Here is a 13,783-nt window from a genome sequence, read left to right on the forward strand (position 1 = left end):
CTATGTGGTAGACATTACGCTTGGCATGGAGACTATGAACATAACGTTGACCTCCTGAGAGACAGCAGAGTAAATGGAGATCACTGCAAAACTTGTGTAAAATATGGGCATAAGCTGAGTAAATCGGGGGGCGGGGTTCCTGCAAAATATAATTCTTACCCTTAATCTTGAAGGAAAAGGAAAAGGGGAAGGAGATTCCAAATGAAGGAACAGAGCATTAAAATAACAGAACAGTCAGAGGATGGTTTGGTGTGAGCTGACCGAATGTGGCTGGACCTGGGACATGAACGATCTGGACTACAGAGAGGCAGGATGTGCTAAAAGAAAAAAAACATCACTGGGTCAGTTGGAAGGGGTTGGAAGAGAGGGAAGGGGAGAAATGATGGGATTATGTTTTAGTTAAAAATAGGTTTTTTAAAAGGCATCTGCCTAGGCGGTGGTGGCACACGCTTTTAATCCCAGCTCTGGGGAAACAGAGACAGGCAGATCTCTGTGAGTTTGAGGTCAGCCTTGTTTAAAAGAGCTAGTTCCAGGACAGCCAGAGCTGTTGTTACACAGAGAAATTCTATCTTGAAAAAAGACAAAAGAAAAAAAAACAAAACCAAAAAGGCATCTGATCTTAACCCTGCACTCTAGAGACTCACTAGTAGTTTAAGCAGAAGTGTGACATCATCAGGTTTAGAAAGATCACGAGGAGGCTGTTGCACACAGTGAGGGAGTTCCTGGATTGCAGTGATTGTGTGGGAGAAGAGAGAAGGAAAGATGACGTGGATGTGGCTTCCGAGATTTGGTTACTGGCTAAGCAAAGGTATGCAGGGGAGGGGCAGTCATCAGCGGCAACCTAGAAAAGAGACATAGAGAAAAATGAGAAAGAAGAGCAAAAGATTGAGAGGAAAGCATGGAGGGACTGAGGAGGGGCTGACTAAAGGGCTGGAGAGCAGGTCATACCCCAGCTGTGAAACCATGCATCTCTGTCTCCTACTCTCTCAGAAGTGTAATTATCTTCATGGTTCCTAGGAGCCCAGGTGCCAGTCAGCTGCTGCCTAGGAGTCAAAGGGTGTGCTATAAAAACATAGACGTTTTTCCTAAGGCCAGTGTCCACATACAGATTCCCAGAGTCTCCAGCATAGATCCCCTATCCTTCCAGCTCAGCTAACATGTTACCTTCTCTTCATTGCCCATGTATCCTTTGTCCTATACTTTAACATTGTCAAATTTTTAATTATTTGTTTAACCTGCCTTTCCCGCCCCGTGTCTATGTGTGTATGTGTGTGTGTGCGCACGTGTGCATGTGTGTGCATGTGTGTACATGTGCACTCGTGTGTTCTGGTTCACTTGGTGTTAAATATAACAGACTGAGTAAAAAGAGTGACTTCTTTTTTCTCACAGTTCTGGATGCCAGAAAATCCTAAATCATTTTATCAGCAAGATAGGTTTCATTCTAAGACTTAGTTTTGCTGACTGGATCAGTGATCCTATTAATTCTAGTAGCTGAATTTGATTTCCCTCTGCCTCTTCTGTAGTCTCACCCAAGTGACATGGTTGAGCTTTATGTCATCTCAATTTAAAACAAAACAGAAGACCCTCTTGTGATATTGTCAGGTCAATAATAGCCTGACACAATATCATAATGCCTATGCCATCCACCTCATTTCATCTCTTGATATAGGCTTTGCACACACACACACACACACACACACACACACACACACACACACACACACACACACCTCTCTACAAGGTTTCACTCTGTAGCCCTAGCTAGTCTGGAACTTACAAAGATCCACCTGCCTTTGCTTCCCAAGTATGGGATTAGAGGCAATGGTCACCACACCACACCTGGCTTTGTATCATGTGTGTGTCATGAGACATAGGCACAGTACATGAGGATAGTTTGAGAGAACACATACATATAATTTATGAAGTATATTGTTGCAATTTATTCTCAATATTTTACTGTTGCTGCTTTATGAATAAAACTTCATCACAGGTATGTATGTACAGGGGAAGAAATGCAATATATATAAGATTAAGCAAGCCGGGCGGTGGTGGCGCACGCCTTTAATCCCAGCACTCAGGAGGCAGAGGCAGGCGGATCTCTGTGAGTTCGAGGCCAGCCTGGTAGTCTACAAGAGCTAGTTCCAGGACAGGCTCTAAAAAAGCTGCAGAGAAACCCTGTCTCGAAAAACCAAAAAAAAAGAAAAAAAAAAAAGATTAAGCAGTACTGAAGTTGCAGTTCTAGGCCTCCACTAAGCACCTTGGAATATGTTCTCCATGGGTGAGGAGGAATTGCTGCAACAAAGAGTATTTCAATAACAGAAATTAAACTAAACCAACACATGAGAAATCAAAGGCTCAGTAACAGAGCAGCTGTGAGAGAAAATGGAGACAGATGACCCCTTCTTGAGCCACAACCAGATTCAAGAGTCCAGATAACATCAAAGAAGCCTGTTCTCCTTTGCTTCCCCCTAAACTAATTTTACTGTCAAACTGGTTTCTGGCACAGGTTAGCCCATGTTGCACCAGCTCAGCCAAGACCAGATCACACAAAGTGCGCTTGCCCAGTGATTTTGTATGACCATACGGGCTTCATTTTCATGGCATCAAATTTGGTTTTACAAAATTGCTAAGCCAGCCGTTTGTCCTAAAATATAGCCAACAAAGTTTGGACCATTCACCCACCAAAGGGGAATGAGTGGAATTCTCACCCAAAATTCAAGAATGTTGCTATGAAAAGCGGTATGGGTGCCAGAGGAGGCAAAACCACACAATTTTTTAAAAAAATTTTTAGCTTATGCATTTTTATAATTCATTTTTCAATGTCCACCAATTACGTCTGACTAATGCCTCCCCACAGGTTCAGAGTCAATTCCTAAGGGTTACCTGGACTGCGTTAATTGAAAGTAAGAAAATCTTGGCGCAACACACGTCACAAACTGAAGCAGTTGTTTCACAACAGGCCATCTCTTCTTTTGCCTAGAAACTGGCTGAAGGGGCGAGAATTGATAGCAGCGTTATTGATGACTTGGCTCTCCCCGGTTTTCCAGGGGGTTCTACTGAGTCACCAAGTCATCAATTTGCTCATTGCTACTCCCAGCAGGGATTGATAGTCCTGCACTGGGCAGAGCATCTCACCGGAATACACTCCTACTTATAACAGCAACCTGAAAAAGCAGGCTCCATAAGGTCTACAGAGGTAGCTTGGTATGGGGTCTCAATAAATGAGGTCTAGTGCCACTTTTAAAAGCATACATTCGATAGGAGGCTGAGGCTCTAGGGGTTGTATGAGCCTCCTCATCTGGGCCTTGTCTGGTGTTATATTTAACCTCTAAGTTGCAGGTAACTAAGTCTTTTTCGATTGTGTTAGTTCTCTGTCTCTGCTATTAAAATGTGCCACAAGACTGGTGGCTTCGAACAGTTATCTATGACTTACATAATGCTGGGGATCAGGAATCCTACTATAGACTTGCTGGGTTGAGGTCAAGACTTCTGCAGGGCTCCATCTCTTTCTGGAAAGCCCAGGGGAGAACTCACTCCCTTCCCTTTTCCGGTTGCCATTGCCCAGTTTCCTCCTTGGTTCCCAGACCCATTTCTCTGTCTTCAAAGCCAGCAGTGCTCCACCATTCTGAAGTTTTCCACAGTCGCAGCCCTCTCTGACTCCCTTCGGTCACTCTCTTGCACTTTAGAGACCCTTGGGATTCCATTGAGCTGAGCTCAGTGGTCCAGGATAGTCTCCCTGTAATGAAGTCAGATATAGAGCCAATCTTCACGTGATCTGCAGTTGTAATTCCCCTTTGTGGTGAACCTAACACAATTACAGGTTCTGAGAACTGGGGTGTAGACTGGTGGCTGGGGAAGAGTGACCTTACCCTACTCGCTGCCTCTGTAAGCGTGCAATGAAATCTGCCTGACTGAGGACTCGGCTGCATTTCCTGCCTACCTATTCCTGTATAAAATTCCAGTTTGTTACAATTCATAAAGTCACTTGAATATTCCTTTATTTTTATTCTTAACTTCATTTCAATCAGCTTTATCAGCTTTCCTAATTTCCTCACTAATTAGTGAGCTACCTAAAATCTCTGCCCTTGGTGTATACACACACACACACACACACACACACACACACACACACACACACACGATATATTCTAATGCTTCTAAAATCATCTCCAACTCTTCTACCTTTGCATAAAATTCAACCTATGTAGAGGATGGCCTGGCAGGAAATGGGCTGTAAGAGATGATAGATGAACGTCAGAGATTGGGTTACTACTCCCTGACCCTCGACTTCATGCCACAATCAGTTTAAGAGGATTTAAAACAAAACAAAACAAAAAATAAATAAATAAATAAAAACCTCTACCCATTGTTTTATCTGGAACACAGAAAAGAAAACTGACAAGTGGCTGCCACCCTACTTCCCGTCACTGATACACAGACCATACTCTACAGGGTTAAATACAAATTAAGCCAATGGCTGAACAGAAAAACACTGTTTCTCTTGCCAAGGCCAAGGGAGAGGTCTTCATGTGATGAGCGGCAGTTAGCCTGCTCTGTCCTCTTTCACCTCAAACAACCCTGGCACAGTAGCTGGCTCTGAATTTTACCCTAGCTACAGAAATGCAGCCTCCTAAGACATAAAAATTCCCAGTAAGCATATAGCCAGCAGGATCTAGGGGACAACGAATTTAACACTTCCATATTACTAACCCCAAACCCTTTTATCAGTTTATCATGGTGGACCAGTTAGCAATGCTATAGACCAAGATAATGCAATAAACGAGCTAAAAAGGAATAACTAGACAGGTATGAGGGTAAAAGCCTTGAATACCATCACTCAGGAGGTGGAGGGAGAGGATCAGGAGTTCAAGTCTAACCTCAGCTATGTGTTGGTCTGTCTCAACAGACAAAAGCAAAGTAATGTGGCCCTACCTCACCAGGTTAGTCCATAGCCTGTGTTACCACCAAGGTCCATATGGATGTCCATGGTCTGGGCCGACACCTGAGGCCATGTTGGTGTCCGAAGGTCACACTGTTCCAGGGCCATGATGATCTTGGTGGCCTGTGATGTCAACTGGAGCCATCATGATGTCCCACCCCAGACTGTGGCCAAAGGTCATGTCTAGATTCATGGTCATACTTCAATTAGGGTCTGTGTTGAAGTCTGTGGCAAGGTACCACTGGGGGCCATGAGAGAACTGGCCCCAGGGGCATGGTCACTGGAGAACTGGTTCTGCCCCTCACTGGCCACCTCAGCAGGAGAGCTGCCCCCACCCCTCAACTGGCCCTTTGGCGTGAGCATTGGAGAGCTGGCCTTAAAGTTTGTCAGCCCTGGGGGAACGGTCTCCCCCTACCATCAGCCTATGTAATGGGAGAGCTGACCCCACCCCTCACTATGCACTCTGGAGAGATGGCCCTAATCCTCACCTGAGAGGGGTAGTCCCAGTTGAGACCCAGGTTGGCCAACTTAGCTAACACCCAGGCCCACATCCAGGGCTTTGAGTTGGCCCACCTCAACATCTACCCCATCTATGAATTGCTAGAGTCTGTGAAGGGACTGGTACTGTGGAAACGTGGTTGCAAAATCTCCATGACTCAGGGCGACAGCAGGATATACTAGAGCAGTTTCAATGAGGGTCCAGTATCGATGGTGCCCCAGAAGCTGGAAGCCTTAAACCAGACCAACAACTTACTGTGATAAACATTTGCAAGTCAAGCTGTTTGGCCTAGAGGGTATATTTCATCATACACCACAGCTCCCAAGGTCATTATTGGCAGTTGACTCTGTGGGAGAAAGGTGGGAAAGACAGAGGGGCAAAAGGTTATTTTTAATTTTTATTTTATTTTATTGGGGGGCTATAGGGGTAAAGGGACTGGGAAATGAGTGAGACTTGGGTACATGATGTGAAATTCCCAAAGAATCAATCAAATTAATTACGTTAAAAAGAAAAGAGAGGAAAAAATTGCTATGCAATAGCCTGTAGAAAAGGTATTTTTCTATGAAAGATAACGCTGGATCATTGTATTCATGATCAATAAACGAAGTCCTCTGCCCCCACTACTCCTGACGAATCCAAGAACCTCTTTCCTTCACCATCATTGACCTTGGGCTCTGACACTTGCACTGCTGAGTCACGTGGAAACAGTGAGCAGATATGATTTTGTGCTTATCTAGGTAAGGCTGACGTAACAAATACTGTTAGCAAGGCGGCTTAAACAGTAGAAATGTATTTACTCACTGAGGGCTAGAGGTCAGAATCGGTTCAGGCCATGGTCAGGGATAGGAGAGGCCTCTCTTCCTGACACCCACCTTCTTGCAGGTATCTCCACAAGGGGAGAGGAGAGAGGAGAGGAGGAGAGAAGAGGAGAGGAGAGGAGAGACAGAGAGAAAGAGAATGAGAGGGGGTAGGGAGGGAGGGAAGGAGGGAGGGAGAAGATATGAATGTTTTTGCATCTATTCTCCTTAGGACAATAATCATTGCATTTATTTCTATGTACTTACCATGTGCTTGCTTTTTGCCGGCAGAAGCCAGAGAGGGCGTCAGATCCCTGGAACTAGATTTATAGATGATATGTGCTGGGACTTGAACCCAGAACCTCTGGAAGAGCAGCCAGTGCTCTTACCTCTGAGCTATTTGTTAAAGTTTGATAGCAAATGGTTATTATAAATTGGATCATGCCTTTTTGTTTTCTTCCGTCTTTCCTTTCTTTTTTTAAGATAGGGTGTCACGGTGTAGCCTAGAACTCCCTCTGTAGATGAGGCTGACCTTGAACACACAGAGCCCCTCCTACTTGTCTCCTGAGCTTTGGGACTAAAAGCACACACTACCATGATTGGCCCCTTTCAAAAAGAGTAATATGTTCAAGCCCTAGCTCCCAGTATTTCAGAATGGGACAGGACTTGAAAATAAGGTCACGGCCGGGCCGTGGTGGCGCACGCCTTTAATCCCAGCACTCGGGAGGCAGAGGCAGGCGGATCTCTGTGAGTTCGAGACCAGCCTGGTCTACAAGAGCTAGCTCCAGGACAGGCTCTAGAAACTACAGGGAAACCCTGTCTCGAAAAACCAAAAAAAAAAAAAAAAAAAAGAAAGAAAGAAAGAAAATAAGGTCACTGCCAATATAATTAGCCAATAGGAAGTCCTAGTGGAATAGGGTAGACGCCTAGTGTCCCTGTAGGGAGATGGTCATGTGAAGACAGAGGGTTGTTCAGCTGCATCTACAAAGTAAGATGTGTGCAAGATTGTTACAAACTACCAAAAGCCAGGAGGAGGGAAAAAGGAATCCTATTCAGTTTTCAGACAGACAGACAGACAGACAGACACACACACACACACAGAGACAGAGAGAGAGACACACACACACACAGAAAGAGAGAGAGAGAGAGAGAGAGAGAGAGAGAGAGAGAGAGAGAGAGAGAGAAACAGCAGCCTACTGACACCCGATTTTAGAGTTATGCAGCAACTCATTTCTGCTGAGTTAAGCCACCGCTTGTTATGGCAGCCTAAGAGATGACTCCCATTGTCTAACTTCAGGGATTTTAATAAGATACTTTCATGCATTTTATATTCTTAAGTTTGCATTCATCCTTTTTTCTTTTTTATATATGATGAGAAAACAAAAGGTCATAAGAATTTATTATTTTTTAATTTATTTTTTTAAATTTATTTATTTTGATTATTTTTGAGACAGGGTTTCTCTGTGCAACAGTCCTGGCTGTCCTGAAAGTCACCCTATAGACCAGGCTGGCCATGAACTCACAGAGGTCTGCCTGCTTCCACCTCCCAAGTACTGGGGTTAAAGGTGTGCACCACCACCACCACCCAGCTTATTATTTATTTTTAAACTTCACTTTGAGGGCAAAGTGAGTCACAGTAAGAAAAATTCAAAGACAGAGATAAATATGCTGTTTTATTTAATCCAAGAAGATAAAGAAATTATTTGCTATATAATGTGGCTTATTGCCAGAGGAGCTGTTTGGGAAGCAATAAGTACATTACGAATGACATTTACAGAATCAACTATCAAATTATTTGCAGAATACATTTAAAATTAAATTTTCCTTCCCAAGTCCAATATCAAAGAACATCATTAATATTGTTTACAATATTAATTATGCAAAGTAGGTACAAGATGGCAGACTCACAAATAAATTGACAATTTAGATAGAAACTATTCACTCTGAAAGGCCCGAGCAGTATCTTTGAAACACTGCTTCAAATACCAAGATGATATTTGAGGATCACAGAAGTTTCAAAAGCCATATATATCACTGAAGTCATTCTCAGGATTAAAGCTTCATATTCTGTAATATCATAAAACAAACTATACCCCCCCATGAAGAAACTCAAGAATGCCAAGCCCAAATTCCTTTGCCAATAAATAGCCCCTTTGTATTCAGACTTTGTATTCAAAGTCCTCCAGGGAGACAGGCTGCAGGGAGATAAGGTCCACAGGTCAGTCCTCATTTGTCTCCAAGTCAACAGCCATGCAGGGGCTGAGGAGGAGGCTCCGCTGGTGAGAGGCCCTGTTATTTTTCTGTTGCTGTGATAAAACTCCACGATCGTGGCAATTCTAGAAGAATGAATTGATTTGGCCTTAGATTTCCAGAGGATAAGAAGCTGTCCTGATGAGGAAGTGTGACAGCATGCAGCAGGCATGGCTGCTATAACGAGCAGGAAGTTGAAGGCCCACATCTGTAAGGAACAGAGAAAGAACAAACTAGAAACGTCGTGTAAGTCTTTAAACTCTTAAAGGCCTGCCCCAGCAAGGCTGCCCTTCCTAAACCTATTCAAACAGTGGCATCTCTGGGGTCAAAGTGTTCAAAGAGATATGGGGACATCCCATTGAAGCCACCACAGCTGGAAAAGCATTTGCCACACAAGCACAGGACCTTACAGCATTCGTGTAAGATGCTTCGAACAGTGTTGTGTCTTTAACCAACCCTGGAGAGGCATAGACAGGCAGATTCCCAGTGACCAGCCAGTCTAGATAAACTGGTGAGTTCTAGGTTCAGTGAGAGAGAGACCCTGTCTCAAATAGTCAGGCAGAGTGACTGAAGAAGATACCCAGTTCAACTTCTGACCTTCACACACACACACACACCACACACACACCACACACACACACACACCACACACACCACACACACACCACACACACACACCACACACACACACACCACACACACACCACAAACACACCACACACACACCACACACACCACACACACACCACACACACACACCACACACACACACACCACACACACACCACAAACACACCACACACACACCACACACACACACACCACACACACCACACACACACACACACCACACACACACACACCACACACACACACCACACACACACATACACACACGAATGCACAGTAACACAGATTACGCAGTGGCCTGTTTCACTCCTGAAATTCCCACTGATAAGAAACAAGAGATATGGTTAGAATAACAACACATCCACACTACACACATTCTCTTTCCACACAGCTTCACAGCCATCTTTTCCTGCTATGCAAGCTTGACTTGACACCTCCAAGGTGCAGGGGACACAGACTTAAACTAATTAAATGCTCTGCTCTCATGGAAAGCACAGTATAGCAAGACATGTGCACACAGAAGGTGCTGTTCTGTGAAATGTCCTCTTACGTGTAGACTTAACCTTTACCATTAAAATATGGACCGCATGCACTGCTGTATGAAGTGGGTGTATCACTTCCTCACAACCACACATGTTGCAGCATATTTTAATACCTGTCTCTTCTGAGGATACTGGGGCCTTTCCTCTGCCTCTGACAGTCCCGTGAGAGGTGCCTTGGGAGACAGCACCTTGGACTTGGGATTTTTACAAGGCCACCTCATTTTCCTCATGCTCTGCAGAGTTCTGAATGTTCTGTCTCAACCCCCCTCAATCTGCAGCACACAGTGCAAATAGTGCTGCTGTTATCTAAGAAGTGGAGAAAGTAACATTTGGGGTGTCTCTGCAAGATCATTTGGGCCTTAGAAGAAAAGAAGGCCCAATGCTGATATTTTCCTATTCCTCCCTTCTACGTGAGATTTTTAATTGCAACCAGGGGATTTCAGATCTGGCTGTTTTCAGAAAATATTTTTTAAAGACTATTGAGCAAGCCGGGCAGTGGTGGCACATACCTTTAATCCCAACACTAGGGAGGCAAAAGCAGGTGAACCTCTGTGAGTTCAAGGCAGCCTAGTTTACAGAGTGAGTTTCAGGACCACCCGGGCTACACAAAGAAACCCTGTCGCTGCCCAACAACAACAACAACAACAACAACAGCAACAACAACAACAACAACAACAGCAACAACAAAAGCTACTGAGTCAGGTGCCATGAAGAGACACCATGACCATGGCGACTCTTATAAAGGTAAGTCCCATTAGTGTACCTCAGTGAACAGACACAAGCTAGGAGTGGACACAGACTTCTTATAAAATATGGCCCAGTAAGCCAGCTTTGAGGAAGAGGCCACTGCTCTCCCCTAAGCAGCCGCGGCAGACATTACTCAGCTCTATCCAGTTCCCTGAAAGGCATTTTCATGCTCAAACAATAACACTTCCTTTTCTCCTTTGCAATTCTGAGCATCAAACCCAGGGCCTCACACCGGCTAGCCAGGACTCTTACCACTGAGCCATGCCTCAGACTCGGGATGAATAGCATGTATCCAAACTGTAGGTTTGTTTGAGAGGTCTTCAGTCCTCTGCCTACCTTGAACAATTACAGTAATAAATAACAGCAACAATTTTTATATTGGGAATGGAGAATGAAAACTTTATTTTTTAAATGTTTACAGCATAATTTTGATTGTTAATTCTGTAATTTGTCGCTCAAGCCTAATTTCCTTTTGGTCCTTCCACAACTGTCTGATTTCACCTGCCACAGCTCTGATCCGCTGTGTTCATGTTGTCAGCTCAGAAGAATCTAGAAGGGAAACCAGGGCAGAAACTCAGTACAGGAACCTAGAGACAGGAGCTGAAACAGAGACCGTGGAGGGGTAATGCTTCCTGGCTTGTTTCTCATGGTTTCTTCAGATTGCTTTTTGGTACAACCCAGAGCCAACTGCCCAAGGATGGCATCACCTACAATCTGGTCCCTTCCATATCAATCACTAATCAAGAAAATGCTCCACAGTCTTCCTTACAATGAGTCAATCTTATGGAAACATCTTCTCAATTGAGGTTCCCTCTTCTCAGATGACAAAAGACCTAACCAGCATCCGTGTGTGTGAGTGTGAGTGTGTGTGTCTGTGTGTGTGTGCGTGTGCGTGTGTGTGTGTTATAGAACGGTTACAAAGGGTTAAAGAAGTCATTCCATTCAAAGACTCTTCGCTGGAGGCAGAGGCAGGTACAGACTGCAAAGACAGCTGCTTGGGTAAAACCTGAAGGAACCCACTCAGCTGTTAGAGTCAGAGAGCTGGATCAGCGTTTCAGAGCCAGGCCATTGGGGTCAGTCAAGCTATAGAGGAGCAGGACTGCGGAGGTGAGGTGCAAGACCAGAGCCAGATAGATGGATGGACAGATGGATAGACAGCATTTTGAATACATCCTGTCAAACAGTGGTGATGGAGCTGAGCTGAAGGCCTGGAGTTTATTAGAAACTGTCTGTTGGTACAAAGACATGTGCACACACGCACACACACACACACACACACACACAAGGTAGTCAGATGACAAGTTGGTAAGGCCTTTGGCATCCCAATGTTAGGTGGCTCCCCCCCTTTTTTATAAGAAGACTTCACCAGGTAGCCCTAGTTGAAATTCTCTATCTAGATCAGGCTGTCCTGGAACTCAGAGGGATCCACCTGTCTCTGCTTCTCAAGTGATGGGATTAAGGGTGTGTGGCACCATACCCCACATGTGTCCTGTTTAGGAGGTCCAGGTTATATACTTCTTTGGTCTGTTGTTTTCATTAAGCTCTTGGGCCTGACTTTTCTGCTATGGTTTAATATGTTCAAGTACTTCCATGTTCTCAACCTACTTTGAGAAACTTGTATGTGGTACCCTTTTCCTTTTAGGAGTAAGTTATTTGCCAACCTTTGTCTCAATCTGTGCGGTCATCCTATAGTCACATTTAGACTCTAAGTGGGGCCAAGTGTTCCTTGCAAAATGGAGTTACTCGGGGCAAGGCACTATCTAAAGGCCAGTTGTACACTTATAAAGAAATCCAGAGAAGAGCATGGCCGGAGCCATACATGTGCTTCGAGCTGTGTCTGGCTGTGATGCACTTTGCCACACTGTATCTCTTCTATCCTTTTTATCCAGGTGACTTTGGAGTGGCTACTTAAGAAAAAAAAAAAAAGACTTATTCAGAGTTTGAGCTGAATTAATCTTAACAAGACAAGTAAAGGCACTTCAACAATGTGGAGGCAATCTGGAAATTCAGATGTGCTTAAGTATTACAATCAAATAAAAATGGCGTTATATTTACAAATTCATCACGGACCCCTGTTTTAGCCATCGCTCTGTTGTTGGAAGAACCCCATGACCATGGCAACTCCTACAAAAGAAAGCATTGAAATAGGGGCTTGTTTGCAGATTCAGAGGTTGGTGGCACACAGGCAAACGTGGTGCAGGAGAACATCCATCGGGATCCCCAGGCAAACTCTGGGCCCCGCCCAGAAATTTCAAAGCTCCGCCCCGAACACACTTTCTCCGTCAAGTCCACACCTCCTACTCCATTTCAAGTAGTGCCACTCCCTGATGACCAAACATTCAAATATATGAGCCTATGGGGGCCATTCTTATTCAAACCACCACAACCCCCAAAGGAGAAGTATTCAGTATGTCTGTTCAATGCTGTTTTCTGGGATAGTCACTGACAAAATGAATCACAACCTGAAAAGGAAATGTCTGCCCCTTTATACTCAGGTAATTCTTTTTTTAAAATTGTTTTTATTGAGCTATATATTTTTCTCCACTTCCCTCCCATCCTTTCCCCTCCCCTTCTACCCTTACCCAAGGTCCCCATGCTCCCAATTTACTCAGGAGATCTTTTCTTTTTCTATTTCCCAATACTCAGGCAATTCTTGTTTAGTGCTGGTGATAGTATTCAGGGCCTTAGGGCTGGAGAGACAACTCAGAGGTTAAGGGCACTGGCTGCTCTTCCAGAGGTCCTGAGTTCAATTCCTAGCAATCACGTGGTGGCTCATAGCCATCTGTAATGAGATCTGGTGCCCTCTTCTGGCCTGTAGACATACATGCAAGTAGAACACTGTATACATAATAAATAAATAAATCTTTTTTAAAAGCTCCAGAGCAACTCTTATGCACATCAAATTCAAGGGATACACGCTGGGAACATTTTGAGGTGTCTCATAAAACTTCATACCATTTAATGTCACAGTGCATCATACTGATAACTGTGTGAGTGCCAATAGTTCCAGTTTTGATCTTATCCTAAAACTGTCTATAGTTTCTGCCTCTGTTTCTTATTCAAATCTTGGAGGCAGGACTGGGGATGTAGCTGAGCTGGTAAATGTTTGCCTGGCATGTGCAGAGCCCAGGGTTTGATCTTTCACACCACGTATGGTTGTGCATACCTATAATCCCAGCATTTAGGAGGTGGAGACAAGAGGATCAGAAGTTCAAGGCCATCCTCAGCTATGTAGTGAGTTCAGGCCCAACCTGGGACACATGAGAGCCTGTCTAATCTTGCAGGATTAGGTTCATGGGAACACTCTTAGAACCCACTGACATTCTGGTCTTGGGCTTGATGCTTTTTTATTCATATTCAATAAATCATATAGTGTATA

This window comes from Arvicola amphibius, chromosome 1, assembly GCF_903992535.2.
Source record: "Arvicola amphibius chromosome 1, mArvAmp1.2, whole genome shotgun sequence".
NCBI lineage: Eukaryota > Metazoa > Chordata > Mammalia > Rodentia > Cricetidae > Arvicola > Arvicola amphibius.